At 50.9% G+C, this 5,781-nt stretch overlaps 1 long non-coding RNA gene across 1 annotated transcript; it reads left to right on the top strand.

The window, feature by feature from the left end:
- Positions 1 to 870: 870 nt before the first annotated feature.
- LOC127681461 (uncharacterized) lies at positions 871 to 2,536 on the top strand. The gene is made up of 2 exons (XR_007977124.1): positions 871 to 986; positions 2,286 to 2,536. It is a non-coding gene; the product is annotated as an uncharacterized LOC127681461 (long non-coding RNA).
- Positions 2,537 to 5,781: the final 3,245 nt, after the last annotated feature.

The raw sequence follows: 5,781 nt of genomic DNA on the forward strand, positions 1-5,781 counted from the left end.
GAAACGGTGCCACCTGCCCAAAGCCTGAAGGTCCCCAGAGCTAACACAGCCCATCCCAAGCCAGCCTGGGGGACATCAGTTCCGAGAGGTTCCCCCATCCCACCCCCCACCCCAACCAATGCTCCTGGGCCTCTGGATGGATTCACAGGTTCCTTCATGGAGATACCTGGCCTAGGGCATAGTTTGAGTCTCTCCATTCTTGCCAGGTAACCTAGTCTCCCGAAGTCAGGGCTGGGTCTCTTCAGGCGGGTCCCCCTCACAGTGAGCCTAGCAAGGCTCTGTGCATAGCGAGAGATTATCCAGACGTGTGCCCCAAACACTGCTACTGATTAACCCGGATTACAGAGCAGGGGGCTTTGTAATATTTCACTTAATTGGAAAACGACTCATAAACTAGAACCGTGGACACTGGAAGAGCTTTTCTGTGGCTTTAAACGTCCATGGGGGAACGCTCGCACATTATGAAAGTACCTAGCTGGCCACCCAGCCCCTCCTCTGTTGTCTGGCTGCTCGGGGAGGCGGAGCTGCTGCCTAACAGAGCAGCGGTTCACTCTTATCTCTTATTTGCATCAGGCGGCCCAAGCCTCCTTGCAGTTTGTCTGTCTGCACTAACCACCCACAGGCCATTGGGAGCTGTTCCCCATGTCCTTAAATAGTCCCAGAAAGGAAGGGGAAGATGTCTCAGGCTAGTAGGTGCTTGTCACACAAGCTTGAGGCCTGAGTTTGGATCCCTAGTGTGATGGTTTGTAAGTGCTTCCCCAGGGAGTGGCACCATTAGGAAGTGTGGCCCTGTTGGAGTGGGTGTGGTCTTTTTAGAGTAGGTGAGTCATTGTGGGTGTGGGTTTTAAGACCTGGTATCCTGGAAGTCAGTCTTCTGCTCGCAGCCTTCAGATGAAGATGTAAAACTCTCAGCTCCTCCTGCACCATGCCTGCCTGGATGCTGCCGTGTTCCTGCCTTGATGATAATGGACTGACCCTCTGAACCTGTAAGCCAGCCCCAGTTAAATGTTGTCCTTCTTAAGAGTTGCATTGGTTATGACATCTGTTCACAGCAGTGAAACCCTAAGACACCCAGCATCTATGTAAAAACCAGGTGTAGCTGGATTTATCTGTAACCCCAGCACTGGGCAGGCTGACACAGGTAGATTGCTGGCATACCTGGCCAGCAGGTCTAGACAACTTGTTGAGCTCCAGGTTCAGTGAGAGATCCTCCCTCTAAACAAACAAACAAACAAACAAACAAACAAACAAACAATGGGGCATGACCCTTGGTGCTTTACACACATGCTCATACAAGTATACACACATAAGGTTGCATACACACATTTACACGTTACATGCATGTATATGCATGCAATGTGTCTTTGAGAATGTGATATTGTAGCTATGGGTATTTCACATGAGGGTCTGAGCTGTGCAGAGCTGAGTGGCTCAGAGGCTCCCCTGACCCTCCTGCTCCATGTTTCTCACACCGGGTTTGAGGAGTTCTGGAGTTAGGAGCGAGCCCTTCCTTGGCTATTATTTATAGAGCAGCCATGGTGTCTTCAGGGACTGTGTGATGGTAAGAACTCTGTGTGGAAGGTTCTAGAGACACAGAGCCTCTGGCGGGCTCTGGTGAACGTCTCTGTGGAAGCAGCCACCCAGCAGACCGGATGTTGCTGCTAGATACACCTGGACAAAGGAAGTGGGAGATGGGGCAGAGGAGGCAGGCACCCTGTGGCTGGAGCCCCTGCTGTGGGGAGCTGGCCCCCTGACCTTGAACTCCCGGGCACCCTCTGCCTCACTTCTGTGGCTCCAGAAGCTGCCTGGAGCACTGCTCGGCGCAGAGCTGTGAAGTGGACTGGCCTCAGGTCACAAGTTTGCAGCTCTCTGCTCGGAATGGTGAAGGGACCATGCATGCCTGGTGGCCAGAGCCTGTGGACAGCACGGAAGGGACACTGGAGACCTCCCAGCAGAGCATCGCAGATATTTCCTCTCCCTTCTGAGTCTCCAGTGACTCATTAGTGGGCAGAAGAGGATAATTAGTTGGTTAATTATGGAGAGAAGGAGAAAAATAATAAAAAACCAACCCAAGTTCCCATTGTCATCCGTGAAGGCCTTAAAGAGCCACGGACACTCAGCCGCTGCCCCGCCCCCCTGCATAGATGGTGAAGAGTTCCTGTCCCCATTGATGACACACCATTTGTCACCTTCAAAAGCTCAGCTAAGAGGGCTTGGTGGGGGATTTTGCTGCGGGGCAGAAGGGCTAGGCTCTTCTGTGAACCCGCATTCCTTTCTTCCTACAGGCTTGGACACTTCCTGGTTATAATGGGAACCATCCTGGCCACTGGGACTGTGAGCCGGCAGGAGCAGGAGGCTTCCCGGGACCAGCTCAGCACTCCTGGGGTCCTAATTCAATCTTCCAGGCCGTTCTCGCCTATTCTGCAGGGGCTGCTGTAAACTCTAGCCTGAATCCGCAAGGCATTGGAATTTTTGGATACATTTTTCACATTAAGAAGTTAAATCTTCAGGCAAATTAAATTTGGAAATAATTTCATTGCGTGATTCTTCTCAACTCTTGTGGAGACTTCACAAACAAACAAATAAACAAGCAAACAAACAAACAAACAAACTCAAACCTCATCCCAGGGTAAATTAATCTTGCATTTTGGTGCATTCTCAGGTGGTTTGTGTGTGTGTGTGTGTGTAGGTATGTATGTATAGATGCATATGTGTGCATGTATGAATAGAGATCAGAGGTCAAGCTCAGGTGCCGTCCGTTCTTTGTCCTTGTCCACCATATTTTTTTGAGACAAACCATCTCCTTGGCCTGAGCTTCACAAACAGGCTAACCATCGAATCCCAGGGATGACCTGTCTGGCTGGGATTACAAGTGTGCACCCCCACATTCTGTCTTTTACATGAATGATGGGGAGGAAATCCAGGCCCTCACGTTCACACAAAAGGCACTCACTGTAACAGAGCCAGCCTATCAGCCTTCCTGGCTTTAAAAACTGGTTTATTTAATTGTGTGTACACAGGTACACCACATGCCTGCAGTACCGGCAGAGGCCAGGAGGGGCATTGTATTTTCTAGAACTGGAGTCACAGATGGTGGTGAGCTGCCTTTTGGGTGCTGGGAATTGAACCCAGTTCTCTGGAAGAGCAGCCAGTACTCTTTTTTTTTTTTTTTTTTTTTTTTTTGGATTTGGTTTTATCGAGACAGGGTTTCTCTGTGTAGCCCTGGCTGTCCTGGAACTCACTCTGTAGACTAGGCTGGCCTCGAACTCAGAAATCCACCTGCCTCTGCCTCCCAGAGTGCTGGGATTACAGGCGTGCGCCACCACCGCCCGGCTCAGCCAGAACACTGAGTCCCAGCTTTCTTCTTCTTCTTTTAAGTGTGTGTGTGTGTGTGTGTGTGTGTGTGTGTGTGTGGTCTCTGGGGAGATGGCTCAGCAGTTAAGAGAGCTAGTTACTCTTGTGAGGATCTAGGTTTGTGTTCCCAGCACCCACATGGTGGTTCACTCACAATGCCACTTCCAGGGGATCTGATCCCCTCTTCTGACCTCTGCGGGCACCGGGCATGTGTGGCATACATACATACATACATACAAAACACTCATGTACGTAGTATAAAATTAAATAAATCTTTAAAAAATTGGGGGCTGAGGATATGCCTTTGCCATGGGCTTGCCTAATGACACAAGGCTCTATACTCTGTCTCCAGTACCCTACAAATACCTAATTTGGGAATGATTGGCCATTCTGATGCAATAGCAAGACATGGTGAAGAGACTGGGTATATCTTTACTCAGTTTCCCCCGAGGTAACATTATGCAAAATTATAAAACTAAACAAAAGAAAAAGCCAGGATATGAACATCAGCACAGTTGTGATGCACAAGTCTGTGTCAGCAAGGACCCTGCATGACAGCCTTGGCAGGCCTGGGCCCTGAGTGACAGCCTTGGCAGGCCTGGGCCCTGGGCGACAGCCTTGGCAGGCCTGGGGACAGGGGCCTTTACTGGCTGAGCCAGATTAAAGGCCTTGTGATCTTGAATCTCTGATTCTCCTGCCTCTACCTCCACAGGACTGGGATGCCGGGTCTGAACTCCCATGCCCACTCACTGTGGTTCTAACTGTGCCCTGGGCTCTTCTTCATGTATTTCATGGGTTTGTCCCTCCGGTGAAACCCCCAGCAGGGCTGGTGGGACAGCAGGTGAAGCCCGGGTCTGTTCACCCTGAGTTCTCTGCCTGAACCCTTCCTCATCAAGGGGCTGCTTTTCCCTTCTGGACATTTTCAGTGTAAGCCAAGCCGATGCCTGGCGGGGGACTGAGCCTTCTGTCCGCTCACGGGCTTCCTCTCCAGTGAGGGATGAGTGATGGTGGGTCTGGACGGGGCCTGGCGTCCACAGAATGGAGAGTCTGATCACAGGTATCCCCAGCTCTGCCTCAGAGGGACCAGAGGGGAAAGGGAGTCAGGAGGAGCAGAACACCGAGACAGACTGACGCGATGTCCCCCTCTTGCTTGTGGGCCAGCAGCAGGCACACAGGAGACTTTCCTGGGCCACCGTCCTGACGTCCTGACGTCCTTCCCCGTTGGCTCAGGTTTAAACGTGGCTCCACCCCTGGGCTTCCTCTGTGTGCTCTTCAGGCGTGATTCTGACTCTGGTCCTGCCCGCTGTCTTCTCTAGACAGCGATTCAGCTCTAATGGCCTCTGGCATGGCTGCCCAGCCCTGCCCTATTATTTCCTTATTATTTCATTTAGAGCTCTTCATCTAATTAGCATCGGCCGGGGACAGGGCTGCTGTGGTTTTGCTGAAAGGGCTGGGCCACATTGGGTGACACACTGGATTTCCTTCCAGTGGCAAGACTCCACTGTGGGGTTCCCACGTTTACTTTGGCTCCGGGACTTTCTGAGCAAGCCTCCCAAGCTGGACTCGGAGACCAGGAATTTGGGAGCTGCCGCCACCTCTGAGGCCAAGGGTTGCTGGCAGTGGACTGAGTCCTCTGTGGTGCCAGCCTACTCTCTATGGGGACTGGGGACAGCCTGAGGCTGCCTGGCATGGTGGGTCTGAGTGTCAAGAGAGCCTCCCTTTTGTCTCTGTCTCCTGCTTTGCTAATGCCTATTTATTTATTTATTTAACATATGTGTTTGTGTGTGCATAAGTGTGTGTGTGTGTGTGTGTGTATCTTCGAATATGGAAGCCAGAGGTTAGCTCCTAGTGTTGTCCCAAGGTGTTAACCACCTTGGTTATTGGGACAGGGTTTCTTATTGGCTTGGACTTCACCAATTTTTATATGGATTTTAAGTATCCAATCCAGAAGGCTGGAGAGATAGCTCAGTGGTTAAGAACACTGACTATTCTCCCGAAGGTCCTGAGTTCAAATCCCAGCAACCACATGGTGGCTCACAACCATCCATAATGAGATCTGATGCCCTCTTCTGGAGTGTCTGAAGACAGCAACAGTGTGCTCACATATAGTAATAAATGAATCTTTTAAAAAAAAAAGGATCCGATCCAGCTGTCTCTTTAGCTTATTTATTACTAATGAATTTATTTTTGCATCAGAGTCTCACTCTGTTCTCAGGCTGGCCTTGAACTTGTGGCCCTCCTGTTGCAGCCTCCTGAATGTTGAGATTCCAGGTGTGTGCTGCCACGCCCAGCTCCTTCGTTCTTTTGTGTCCTTGATAGCATCAGGAACCAGGTGTGCCTCCTTTTCCCCTGGTCTCTCCGTGGCTCCTCTGGCTGTGACGTGGTCGACACATGTCCATTCTGCACCTGTGCTGACAAGGTCACAGT

Source organism: Apodemus sylvaticus, chromosome 3, assembly GCF_947179515.1.
Source record: "Apodemus sylvaticus chromosome 3, mApoSyl1.1, whole genome shotgun sequence".
NCBI classification, from domain to species: domain Eukaryota; kingdom Metazoa; phylum Chordata; class Mammalia; order Rodentia; family Muridae; genus Apodemus; species Apodemus sylvaticus.